Source organism: Microcebus murinus, chromosome 13 (genome assembly GCF_040939455.1).
Source record: "Microcebus murinus isolate Inina chromosome 13, M.murinus_Inina_mat1.0, whole genome shotgun sequence".
NCBI classification, from domain to species: Eukaryota; Metazoa; Chordata; class Mammalia; order Primates; family Cheirogaleidae; genus Microcebus; species Microcebus murinus.
Genome location: NC_134116.1, coordinates 53907506 through 53922662, shown reverse-complemented (window position 1 = coordinate 53922662; position 15157 = coordinate 53907506).

Below are 15157 nucleotides of genomic sequence, written 5' to 3'. Positions count from 1 at the left end.
TTAGAACAAAGCCAGGAGGACTTCACTGAAAATATGTTATCGTGTCATATGGTTATGAATATTATTATTAGTAGTTTTTTTTTATAGGATACCAGAATAAGCTTCTTCCTAATTGAATGTGCCTATGCTTCCAATGTGAATCAAAAGATTATTTTATGAGGACATGAATCTTAGCAAAACGACAGGTATAAATCTCTGGTATTTTATAAAATCTAGCTCTTTAAATTGCTAATTATACTGTATGACATCAAGCTGTTAAAAACTTCTCTGTACAATGAAATTTAGCTATATTTTTCATATTAAGAAGTAATATGTCAGTGGGAATTTAAAGGGGCATATATATATATGGAAAATAATATAAAATTATATCCACATAAGGTCAAATATCTTAGATGCAAAATAACAAGTGAATTTAATTTATATGAACTTAAAGTATGTTATCTTAATAGCCACTGGGAAATATTTAAGTTTAGCCTACTTTTCTAGTGTATCTGGTAGACTGTATTGAGTAAATGTTCCTTTTGGTGTGGAAAGATTCTGACTGGTGTGGAAAGATTCTGACTGATTACAACAGTAAATATGGTATATTAAGTTTTAGTCCTCCTAGGCCCCTATATTTGACATATGATTGGTCTAATGGCTCTTGCTGAGGGGCAAATAATAGCCAGCAAAGGGCTCTCTTTTCTTTCCATCCTCCCCCAAACTGTGTTACTTTATGATTTTCTTCTGTCTTGCTTTAAATTTGCAATAGGAGGCTAAAGAGTTTCTCGTTTTAAGTTTTATGGATTTAAGTCTAATATTTAGAAACTCTTAAGAGAGATCAGTGAGAATTCCAGCATCCTATTTATATAGACAATCGCAATGACACCTAGATTTAGCAGGTTTTTTACCTATAAGAATCATTGCTAAGTCATTGTCAACAGATATTATCAATATTGGATCTATAAAAGCATAGGTATTCAGATTTTTTATTTGAATTTCAAATTTTGTGTTTAGGTCTATTACCTTAACACTTACAGAAAAGCCATTATAGAAAAAAGATGGAATTTCTCTAGAATCTATTGCTATAATTTTGAGACAAGAACAATTATAGTGGTAGCAAGCAATTTCTTTAGCATTCTATATTTTATAGGGTCTAGAACCAGCAATGAGAGGTAGAAGTAAAGGATATCAAACATAATATTTGGACTTTTCTTAATTAATTTCAAAAACTTGTATGTCTTTGCTTATTAAGGAAGAAACACTGTGCCAGGAAATAATAAAGGAGAGATGCAATGAATAAGCATTTGGACCAAAAGCCAAATGCCCAAAAGATAAAAATAAATATTCATCTAAAGCCCAAACTCATCATTGTGGACAGATACCTGCATTAATATAAGATTTTATTTTAGAAATATTTTGTAATCATTAAAATTTGGTAGAAATATGTACATTTTTGAGATACAGTGAGGAGTAATAATTTCTCATAAAGGCTGCATGGCAGGTTTATCCTGCCATTACTGAAAATTACTACTATGGTACTATACAGTTTCCATTCTAAGTGAACGCTTGTGATCCATTGTGACCTGTGCTAGAAAAAGATATTTTTGACTAGTTTTGCAAGAAAAAAATTAATAAAGACCTTATTTTTCTTTTAATACTCATGACCTAAATGGAATTAAATATCTAAATATGATTTTTTTTTTTTTTTAGACAGGGTCTCTCTCTGTTGCCGGGCTAGAGTGCCATGGCATCAGCCTAGCTCACAGCAACCTCAAACTCCTGGGTTTAAGCAATCACTCTGCCTCAGCCTCTAAAGTAGCTGGGACTACAGGCATGCTCCACCATGCCCAGCTAATTTTCTTTTTACATATATATATATATATATATATATATATATATTTTAGTTGTCCAGCTAATTTCTTTCTATTTTTAGTAGAGACAGGGTCTTTCTCTTGCTCAGGCTGGTCTTGAACTCCTGACCTCAAGCGATCCTTCCACCTCAGCCTCCCAGAGTGCTAAGATTACAGGCATGAGCCACTGTGTCCAGCCTGAATTGAATTTCTTAAGTGAGTGCCGTGGCATCAGCCTAGCTCACAGCAACCTCAAACTCCTGGGCTCAAGCAATCCTCCTGCCTCAGCCTCCCAAGTAGCTGGGACTACAGGCATATGCCACCATGCCTGGCTACTTTTTTCTATATATATTAGTTGGCCAATGTATTTCTTTCTATTTATAGTAGAGATGGGGGTCTTACTCTTGCTCAGGCTGGTTTCGACCTCCTGAATTCAAGCTATCCGCCCACCTCAGCCTCCCAGAGTGCTAGGATTACAGGCGTGAGCCACCGCGCCCGGCCCATTTCTGAGATTTTTAAATTGTGAGGTACTTGATATATAAATACAACGAACTATTTCAGAGTGTCACTCAAGATATAGAAAAGCTTCAAGGTTTGTTTTATCATGTTTAGAAGAAGCCAAGAGGCAGGGCGCGGTGGCTCACGCCTGTAATCCTAGCACTCTGGGAGACCAAGGCAGGCAGATTGCTGGAGGTCAGGAGTTCCAGACCAGCCTGAGCAAGAGCGAGACCCTGTCTCTACTATAAATAGAAACAAATTAATTGGCCAACTAATATACATAGAAAAAATTAGCTGGGCATGGTGGCACATGCCTGTAGTCCCAGCTACTCGGGAGGCTGAAGCAGCAGGATTGCTTGAGCCCAGGAGTTTGAGGTTGCTGTGAGCTAGGCTGACGCCACGGCACTCACTCTAGCCTGGACAACAAAGCGAGAGTCTGTCTCAAAAAAAAAAAAAATAGAAGAAACCAAGAAAGATCATCCATCATTAACGTAGAGAGTGAAAGGGTACCCTAAACAAAATGCAAGAATAACATGAAATGATGACAGAAAAGGACAAGTCAGAGACATAGGAGGAAAGGGAGGAAAAGTTGCATTGTTTCCTGTAAGTCAGGGAAATCAAAAGTTTTAAGCAGTGAGTAACCAATGTCATCAAACGCTATTCATAATCTCATTCCATGAGAATGAACAAAATATCAAAGATGATTGTTGGGGATGTTGGTTGTGACAGTTTCAATAGATTGGTTGTAATCAAAGCCAAATTATATTGGCTAAGGACAGGATAATTGAGGAACATATGAATTATTTTTTAAGTTGTTCATAAAGTGGGGGGAGAACAAACAGACTATGAGGGACATGAGATTAAGATAAGTTTTTTTTTTTTTTTTGAGACAGAGTCTCGCTTTGTTGTCCAGGCTAGAGTGAGTGCCGTGGCGTCAGCCTAGCTCACAGCAACCTCACACTCCTGGGCTCCAGCGATCCTTCTGCCTCAGCCTCCCGAGTAGCTGGGACTACAGGCATGCGCCACCATGCCCGGCTAATTTTTTATATACATATCAGTTGGCCAATTAATTTCTTTCTATTTATAGTAGAGACGGGGTCTCGCTCTTGCTCAGGCTGGTTTTGAACTCCTGACCTTGAGCAATCCGCCCACCTCGGCCTCCCAGAGAGCTAGGATTACAGGCGTGAGCCACCGCGCCCGGCCAAGATAAGTTTTTTAAAAATAATTTTTGCTTGAAGTTTTTTTAAATAATTTTTGTTTATTGTTTATTTCTAAGTAGCAAAAAAAGAGGTACAGTGTTTGAACAAAAAGACTTGAAGGAATCAGTAGAGAGTGAGAAGTTGAAAGTATGACAAAACATTAACATTAATTTTTTTTTTTTTTTTTTTTTTGAGACAGAGTCTCACTTTGTTGTCCAGGCTAGAGTGAGTGCCGTGGCGTCAGCCTAGCTCACAGCAACCTCAAACTCCTGGGCTCGAGTGATCCTTCTGCCTCAGCCTCCCAGGTAGCTGGGACTACAGGCATGCGCCACCATGCCCGGCTAATTTTTTATATATATATCAGTTGGCCAATTAATTTCTTTCTATTTATAGTAGAGACGGGGTCTTGCTCTTGCTCAGGATGGTTTTGAACTCCTGACCTTGAGCAATCCGCCCGCCTCAGCCTCCCAAGAGCTAGGATTACAGGCGTGAGCCACAGCGCCCGGCCCATTAACATTAATTAAAGTAAGATCTTAGGTAAGCACAAAACGGATCCAAATCACTCTGTTAGGTATTGTGCAAAAAGGTGCTGATATGGGCTGATTGTTGCTTAGAGATAATGATAACCCTACTCTGCAATCTAATTTTGAGATCTATCATAACTTGAATTTTTAGGAAGCATTTATGGCAATGTGTAAATTCTTATGAGGACTTGCAATCCCAGGACAGTGTGGTGAGAAGAAAATAAAATGAAACAATAAAGAATTGGGAGCAGAATGGGCATACCTCATGTGGCAGAGGTTCTAATGTCTCCTGGTAATCATGACATTATCTCAGCTAGTAGAATGTTTTTTTTGTTGTTGTTGTTGTTGTTTTTTTTTTTTTTGCTTGCTTTTCCACTGTCCTGAGTACATCAAAATGGATAGATGACAGTCACTTCCAAGATCTCTAATCAAGAAAAGACCAAGATTGTACAGACTAGACACATGCATTTTCACCTGGTCCACTGGGAGGGATGGTGAGAGATACTTTCCTCCTTTTACCCTTTGTTTCCCAGATCCATGTATTTGAGCTACTAGAGATACTATATCATTTATCAATCACATTCTGGAAGACATTACTCTGATCTTGCATGTTGCTGACCTTGAGCCAGAATCTTAGCTGGATCTTAAATAGATTGCTCCCAACTTAGGCTGTTTTTTGGTAAATGGGGTAGTATGTTAAAAAATCTATAAATCACAGAGTCATGAACCACCCATGTTAACCTCTTGCAAATAAAATATATCCACTGGTCTGAAACAATGTTATAGGAAATACCATAAGTCTTAATATTAAATGATTCTGTAAGTCTTCAGATAGTGATATGGGCTGAGGCCATTTTGGTAAGAAAGCAAACTCATATTTGGAATATGTAGATTCCTGCAGGTGGAAATGGTCAAGTGTAATTGCTTTGCCAAAATGTGGCCAGCTGATATCCCCAAACAACAGTGATGATGGCTTACTGCTGATCTATGGTGCTGGAAAATCACATACACAGCAGTGGCAATAGCTAGAGAAGCTATAGTGAGAGGTAGCCCATGCACCTGAGAATATGCATAGCCTTGATCCCTATGACCATAGCCTTTATAAATGGGACTACATAAGCACTTAATTTGTCTAGAGACAGACTGAATGATATTCGCATATCTACCTACATTTTAAGAGGCATCCTTTTGATGGATCATCTTCAGTACTTATTAACATGAAATGCAAATATGTATTCTATAATAGTTATTTGTATCCACAGTTCCATCTACACACCTCATCCTCAGAAATCCTCATCACATCACTGAACTTCCAGTCTTATTCCTTGTGGACCCAGGCAAACAGGCCTGGACATTTGACACTTCCAAGGAATTAGTGAATAACCACTGTTGAAACAAACTTCCCCTCTAGATAGAGTAGATAGCTATGTGTATTGCTTATAGTTCTTCCCACTTGGAGGATATCTTTTTTATTACTTGTGAGAAGAATTGTAATGCATCAACAATTTATTTCTGGTTAATATCTCAGTAAGCTTGTATTCCCTCCTCAATGAACTGATTTATAGCTTTATGAGAGTCCATCTTGGAGTTTAGGAGGTGCTGGAAATAGACAATTCCCTTATTCAAGATCCTAAAGTACCAGTAATAGCCTGTCATTAACCACTGATTTGAAATCTGGGTCCAAGCTCTATGAAGACAACTCTTCCAAACTTCTTAGGACTATTAAAACCAACCATCTTATTTTTGTTCCCCCAGCTGTAAGTGTGGCAAATAGTTCTACTCTTTTGACTTTTGTATAACCTCAGTGTTTTGTTTTTGTCCTTAAATCCTCCAATGTTTGTTTAACATGTTTAAAAATTCTCTCAATAAATTTTTGTCAGTTAGAAATACTGGTCTGATTTATCTTCTGACAGGGGCCTGATCAATAAATTAATTAATTTCAGGAGCAAGCTCAGAAAACATACCCTCAATAAAGAATTCTGAAATGGGTTGAAACATTTTGCCAATGGGAAATGGGATGCTTGTTATCCTTGGCATGCATAAACATTAACATGAATCAAATTATTACCTATGGCTGACTGTGATTAAATGCTTGTGAAGCAAATGTCTTAATGGACCAAGTTGCTGTTCACTCAATTGTTAGAAAAAATGATAATTGCAAAGATTATAAAGTAGCACAGCTTTTTTTAATGCCCTGTAGTGCTTACATAAAGAATATGACAAGCTCAGGTTTTAATTAGTTAGCTCTGATTGTGGTATAGACCAACATATATTTAAGATGGCCTTAAAAGCATCATATTTACAATAGATGCAAGTCAAATTTGATGCCAATCAGACATAAAATATAATGACACTATTTACAAAATTACATTATGAGTTAACAATCTCATAAAATTAACATCTCATAAAATGTCTATATAAAATTTGACAATATTTTTGAGAAAGAGTGAAATCCTGACATTTGAAATGAAGATATTCACATGGACCAAGACAAAGATGGAAAGCTACTCATTTGCAATACTGAGATCTAAATCTGGGCATAGGTGTAGGCAATTAGGGTGGATATAAGGAATATGTCTTGTGGTGTCCAATCTTCATTTTAAAGCTATTTTATATATTTTATCATCTTTCCTTTTGAAACCTCACTTTAATGGTAAAGATAATAAATTTTGGTGATTATAGAAAATTGTTCTGCTTTCTTACACATCTAAGAATAATAAAAGATTGTGGTTTATGTTAATTTTATTATTGGTATATGTGAAGCATTCTGCCATACTAAAATGCAGATACATTATCGATGATTGATTTAGCTGATTTATCCATTATTTATTCATAATGGGTGGGTTTTCATTATCTTATTTTCAATGATAATATAAAAATTATGAGATGGTACATATTCCACTGTTCTAATGATGATTCATGATGCTACTCTTTCACAGTGATATCTCTTGATTTAGGGAAAGATGTAATGTTTTGCTTAGAGTTTTTTAAATGACTATATAAAAATAATTTATGTAGTCTTAATTTGCCAAAATATACATAGTTAAAATACTTAGGGAATAATTTTGAGAGATATTCATGAAAGACACATTGTACTATACCCTTTTTGAATACTTATTGGATCAATATATATATATATATATTTAAAGAATCTTATTTAATGCGTTTCATAGGAAGTGGTATTAGATGTAAAGGGTCACCTTTTCTGATATATATTGTTATATTTAGTTTTTACCCTGAAATCTAACTACCAAATTATAGATTTATATCCCAATGTAATCATGAGGAATCCTATATACTTCAAGAATATACAGGATTCTTTTAGTTTAATTAAAATATCCTTTCTAAATCACAATGTATTTTTGTATGGGAAAAAGCAACCTGAATTCCGAAAAGGTCTACATATTTATAAGTTAGTCTCTTTTCAGTCCATGGTTATAATTATCATTGTCCAATCTTATCCTAGCCAGATTTTTATAACAAAAATCAGAAACAAAAGCAAACAAAAATCTAATATTATCTGTCCTATTCATGTACTGATAGCTCACTTGCTTTTGTACTCAATTTCTTATCACAGTATTTTGATTGCTTGTGTCTTAACCCTTTGTAGCTTCTTGGAATATCAATGCAGTTTCAATAACTGGTTTTGGTGATATAAAGGGACTGAATATATGATAACATAAATATGTGATTTCATTCTCTGTTAGCTACTGCTTAAAAAAAATCCCAGTGCTGTGATTATGAGCTTCTTAATAAAATAATTCATTATATTGACAAACCTGGCAATGCTAAGATTTGTTCACTTCATCCAAAATACATATGAGAATAATAACTCATGACAATAATGGCAAGTACAGTTACTGATGGGATTAAATGAGGAAAAGTATGTGTGTTGCTTGACCTAAAATAAACAATGATTATTACCTATTAATTCAACTACTTGTTAGTTAATTTATTAATAATAGATGTTATTACTATCCAAAACTTTATATCTCAAATTTTATGTAGAAATTTTGATGCATTTGGCTCATTTCCCCCCGAAGCCCTATGTGACTAAAGTGTTTTATAAACGGAGCAAGAATATGGCCAGGTTAGGTGGTTTTGATCCAAGACATGATTGTCAGATCACTAGACAGTGCAAGAAAGGGCCCTTGAAAATTCACAGAGAAGAAAAGGAGACACCATATCTGTGTGCTCCATCTTTCACTATTTTGAAAGCTTTGTCTCTTAGGAATAATGTGACTTAATAAAAACTGTGTTATGGTTTTCTTTTAGGTTCTGAAGTGTTCTGATTATTTCCCTCTGGCTGCATAGGTAGAATTCCAACGTGAATTGTCAGCGTAATATATGACTCTAATTGAATATTCCAAGATTATTCTATCTAAACTTAGCTCTTCTAGCAAAGGATAAAAGTGTCAGGTACATAACTAATACCTTAGATTTAAAATTTTCCCCAAGTCTGTCTTCTTTCTTGGTCTTTTGGAATCTTGAGATAAAACAAAATGTAATTGCCTAGAATCAAAGCCAACGCCTTTTGGCAAAATAGAGAAAAATGCAACCCATACATAATTTTTAGTTGCTTTATTTAGTAGAAAAGTTGCATTTTCCTCTTTCAGCTTTCATTTACTTATTTTTACACCTTTACATACCTTCAAATCTTATACAAGATTAGTATAGACTCTAGGCTGTAGTCTATTGTTATACATTATGTATATTTAGAAATCAGTTTAGATTAATCCTATAAAATTATGTAAACCATGTTTGTAGTAATGGCCTTTTCTAAAGAATCTAATAGAATAAAATATTTCAGCAATGGTCCATGTATTAGAAAGATTTGTAGTGGTGAATATTTGTTTAAAAATGTAAAAAATGATTCACTAAATGTTTTGCGTTAACTGAGCAGTAAGTCTATTGGTACCTGTTTATTCTCTCATCAGGAATATTTGTTTGGTTAGATGACAGGTGACTTGACTCATTATATAATAGAAATATAGCCATGATTATGTTTCTAAATTTGCTGATCTTATATATATTTCTGCTGATCTTATTTTTATATATAATAGTCATTTGGTTTCTTAGGAAAAAAATTCTCCAAAATATTGATAAAATATCCTGAATTTTTCAACTCTCTTTAAACATTATTTTTCACTTTTTGTAATGATGGCATGATTTTCTTTAATCATGATTGTAGCTCTGACTCCAGCAGGGCAAAGGCAATATATGTAACCTAAACATTCATACCCCTGTAATATTCTCAAGTAACACACACACACAGGCACACACATACAATAAAAAAAGAATTTTCTTAGAAGTGGTACTGAAGGATTATTTCTAACTGTTCATTGCCTATTAACATATAATTCCATAGCTAAAAATTCTAAATATTTCTGTATGCCAACTTAAGATTTAGTATTACATGTATTGATATAATATTTAGGAACTCTCTTCACAATTTAATTTGTTTTTTATTTGACACTGATTCTATTAATATTTCAATTGTGTTTTCTTACTGTCTAAATCTAGTGAGCTGTTTGTTAGACCATGATCCCATTCAGTAAAGTAACTAAAATGAAAAGCTATTTTCCTAAAGAATTTTATTTTAGTGTGATCATATACTTCCTCTTCCCAGCTTCATTAAGTAATTTGTATGACTAGTAATGCTCCATTTGATAAAATAAAATACAAGACCTCTCATCATATGGATATTTTATTCATTTGTGATTTTGCTGGATGGAAGAGTACTGAGTATTTTCTTAATATGTCTTCATTGATGTACTTCTTTAAGGGACTAGAGAAAAAAATAAGAAAGGTCATGATGCAGCACTATTGTGACTACTGCTTCAACTACATCAACATTGTTTTCAACTTAGCTTCAATTAGATCTAGTTCTACTTGCCTATAAATCTTCACTTTAACTGGCGTTATTTATGTGATAGTTTCCTTAGAGTTAAAAGGAGAAATTATTTTCATCTCAATGGACACATAATCTCATTTTTGAAAAATGAAATTTGAAAAGTTTGATGTTTTTACATTTACCATTTTTATCTTCAAAAATAATTTTTTATTTGTATAAATTTATGGTGTACAAGTACAATTTTGTTACATGCATAGATTGTGTAATGGTCAAGTCAGCACAAAAAGCAATTAATTAATCATACAGATGATTTTCATTGATATAGTACTATAGAATTTATATCACAATTTATATGGATTTTATAATTGAAAACTTCAAAAAACAAATCCAAATATAGGAGGAAGACATTATGATTCCTATTATACACATGCAGAAAATATAGTCTACTTAATAAAGTACATAGATCTGGACACTGATAGTAAATGCTGGACGAGTGCCTTGTTTTATAAATTCTTGAATATGAACAGATGTTTATTCTATGGGATAATTGCCCATGTGTGGAGAGTACATTTGAATAACATTTAGATAACAATAATAGGATATATGAATGAATGAACAAATATAATTAAAATGGTGATGCTAAATATATATGTGATAAAAACATCAACAGTGATTCTGATTTTTTTATTAATTTATATCTCTACTTCTCTATCCACATTACACTCCTAGTTGGTACAGCAACTCTGCAAGTAGGGTAAGAATGTCTCCATTTGACAGGAAAGAAATGGCAGTTCTAGCAATTCTTCTCAAGATTGTGAAATATTCCCATTTGTTAGATTAAATAACACAAATAGTCTGACATTAAAAATCATAAGAGAGTTTACTCCCTCTGCTTAAGTGAGACTCAGCTAACATGGAAAACCATTCAACAATGAAGCCTGATCCTTTAACTAGGGAGAGGGGATCACATCATGAAATATATTTTCTTCTCCCTCATTAAATTTCTTCCATTCATTTTTCTAAACCTACCCCAGCAACAAAGTCAGGCTTTCAGTAAAATAGAATATAGTTTAGAAGCTAATCTTCTAATCTATCTATCTATCATGTATCTATTGTCTCCCTAAGCTATGATGCTAATTTTAAAAAGTGTGCGCACACGCGCGTGTGTGTGTTGAACTGACATATAGTTTCCAATAATCCGTGTGAATTTTAGAATTAAGAGCATACCTTAAAAATTATGGCCACAGTAGCTGTCTCTATATTCTAACAACAACGATATCATGTGTACTCCTATAAATGTTTAGAAAATGCATTTGTTAAAAATTGGGTAAATATTTTTCAAATATATTTATTCTTAGAGTGTTGGCTTCATTTCATTCTAAAAATATGTATTATTATTGCCCTCTAAACTATGTAACATTTTGATCACAATTTTGCCTGTGTTAAGAGATTAGTTATATATGATAACATTATATTTGTATGAAATAGGTTCCATTTCCAAAAGCAAGAATCTGTGAACACTACATAAAAGGATGTATTAAGAATTTGTGGAGAATATCCTCCTTTAGTAATTAGTTCTTATTAGACTTTTACTAATGATTTTAGGTTGTGATATTTGGGTCAGTTTTTATAACTATCTCAAGAGAATGTTCTTGCTTTCATAGCACATGACTTTATATGATGTGACAGATTCCTTTTAGTCACCAGAGATCTATTTTTCTGTCTCCAACATTTTTAACCATTCCATTTCCAATAACTTTTTTAGTTTTTCTTTAAAATATACATATATATATATATATATATATATATATATATATATATATATATATATATATACACAAACACATACACAAATAAACAAACAAAAAAACCACACAGGAACATATTTATAATCCTTGCAGTTATCCAATCCTCTAAGCTTCAATGGTGCATATCTCATACAGATTTGTTAGAGATTAAATGAGATTGTCCTTATAAAATACTTAGATTACTAAGTCATTTGGTATTATTGCTCTTAGCATTATTATGCCAATCTCAAGTTCAATTTCTCTATTTTTTCTGTTAAATAAACTCTCTGTAATATTTAATGATATAATTTATTTTCAAATCTGGCTGTCCACCAATATTATCTAACCAATATTAAGATATAAGAATCCTAATTGTCATTTCAGGGATTGATTTCCTACGATTGTGTTAGATTTCAATGTTTGTATCTTTTAAAACATGACTCCCTGTTTATTTTGAAAGAGTTGGGCCTGTATAAGTATGCAGAAAAGCCTTTAGTTAGATGTTTTTTTCCCTGGATTCTCCTGTTCAAAGTTATATATAAGAAACATTCTAGTTTATTTACCAATATTGGTGGAAATCTAGTGCCTGGCTTCCATTAATGAATGTATTAATGTGTAGAAAAGCATATGATAATGATTGTTAAATTTTCCATATAATTCTAATGGCTATTTTTTAACTAGAATAAATGTAGAATTTTACACTTTTGAACTACCAAAAGAATATTTTTAAATAAAAATAAATTAATTTGATTTACTGTAATAACTGAATTATTTGCTTTTCCTTAGGTCTTCTGGTTTTCTTTCTACTTTTAGCATTATCTTACCTTCAATTCCTCTTAAGTGTGCGGTTATGTTTCTTCTCTTCATTTTTTTTTCCTTATTGGAAAATATTTATATTATACTTTAATTTACTTTTTAATCTATATTAATCTAAGAATAACATTTTGACCATTCATGTATAATGAAAAATAGCATAATTTTAAGTATTCTTTTAAACTTTTCTGTCCTTCATCAACTTAATGTATCCTTGCTTATTGGCCAGCTTCTATACATCCTGAAGAATAGGAATTAGAATTGATAAAGGCTTTTTAAAATTAATTACTTTTATATCTTTTATAAAATAAAAAAATTTAAATTAAGTTAGAAATGATTAAGATATTTGAGGAAGGCATATTGAAAGCCAAGATAGGATTAAGCTAGGCTTCTTATGCTAAGCAACTATCCAAGTTGTGAATGCAAAGAAAAATTTCTTAATGAAATTTAAAAAGTGCAGCTCCAGTGAATATACAAATGATAAGAAAGCAAAACAGCCTTATTGCTGACATGAAGAAAGATTTAGTGGTCTGTGTAAAATATTAAACCATCCACAACACTCCTTTAAACCAAAGCCCAATCCAGAGTAAGGCCCTAACTCTTTAATTCTGTGCAGGCAGAGAGAAGTGAAGAAGTTGCAGAGAAAAGTTTGAAGCTAGCAGAAGTTGGTTCATGAGGTTTAAGGAAAGAAGTTGCCTTCAAAACATAAAAGCACAAGATGAAGCAGCAAGTGTTGATATAGATGTAACAGAAGTTATTCATAAGTTCTCTTTAAGACAATTGATGAAAGTAATCACAACAGATTTTCCATGTAGACAAAAAAATCTTCTCTAGCACTTTCATAACTAGAAAAGAAAAGTCAATACCTGGCTATAAAACTTCAAAGGACAGACAGACTAGTTTGTTAAAGACTAATGCATCTGATGTTGAAGCCAAAATTCATTCACCACTCTGAAAATCCTACAGCCCTTAAGAATTATGCTAAATCTACCCTACCCATGCTCTGTAAATGTAATAACAAAGCCTGGATGACAGCACATATATTTACTGCATAATTTGCTGAATATTTTCAGCCCACTGTTGAGACCTACTACTCAGGAAAAAAAAGTTTCCTTTCAAAATACTACTGTTCATTAACGAGGCACCTAGTCACTCTAGAACTCTGATAGAGATGTACAAGGAGATTAATGGTGTCTTCATGGCTATGAACACAATCTTCATTCTGTAGTTCATGGATCAAAGAATATTTTGACTTTTAAGTCTTATTATTTAAGAAATACATTTTGTAATACTACAGCCATCATTCATAGTGACTCATCTGATGAATCTGAGTAAAGTCAATTGAAAACCTTCTGAAAAATATTTACTATTTTAATTGATATTAAGAACATTAGTGATTCATTAGAGGAGGTCAAAATGTCCACAACAATGGGAATTTGAAATAAGTTAATTCAAACCTTCCTGTATGACTTTGAGGGGTTCAAAACTTCAGTGGAGGAACTAACTGCTGATGTAGAAATAGCAAGAAAACTAGAATTAGAAGTGGAGCCTGAAGATGAGACTGAATTGCTGCAATCTCATGATAAAACTTTAACAGATAAGGAGTTGCTTCTTATAGATGATCCATGAGCTTGGCTTCTTGAGGTGAGATATACACCTTGTGAAGCTACTATAAACATTATTACAACGAAGGATTTAGAATATTATGAAAACTACTTGATAAAACAGTGGCATGGTTTGAGAGGATTGACACCAATTTTGAGAAAAAGTTCTAATATGGATACAATTCTGTAAAACAACATCATGTGTTAAAGAGAAATCTTTTGTGAATGGGACAGTCAATCAATGTGGTAAACTTCATTTTTGCTTTATTTTAAGAAATTGTCACAGCCACTCTAACCTTCAACAAACACTACGATGATGGCTGTGAGAATTTCAAAATAAAAATAATATATCACTGAAAACCTAGTAGTATATATGAAATACAAATTAAAATTAAAAATAAATAATTAAATTAATAAATTAGAAACATATTTTGTTGGCCTTTTCATATTATTTTTATTCTTTTGTGCCTCACAAGAGCTTAAACTCTTTTTTTGGTGATCTATGTTGTAGTAAGTAATTTCTGTCTCATATAGCTGTATGGAGCACATATCCATGTTGAGCCACATATCTATCATTTTCCATCATTCTAGGTAATCTGGAAATCATGAGTTAGGAGTAAGAAAAAAAAAAAAAAAACCTATCTTCCCTAATTGACATACATATCAGTGCTGTAGGCATATGGGAAAAATAAGGAGCCAAGTTTAGGAGAATTTCAACTGATGAAGGCAAAGTTGGCCAAAGAATGGAAACCAGATCTTGGTGATAATTTTTACCTACTGGAATAAACTCTGCCAAACTCTAGAAATTTCTGTAGAATTTTCAGTTATGAAAGCTAATTATATCAATTAATCATACATACAATTAAGTTGGGTCATCTAGTAAGTATAAAAAAATACTCTAATCATTATTCACTTGTTGAGAGTGCAAACAAGACCATAGATTATTAGTGTCAATACAAATTGTTAGAACTTCACTGGAGGGCAATTTGGCAAGCTCTATACAATTTTTCAAAAGTGTCCGGCAGGTGGGAGAGAGGAAGGGGATA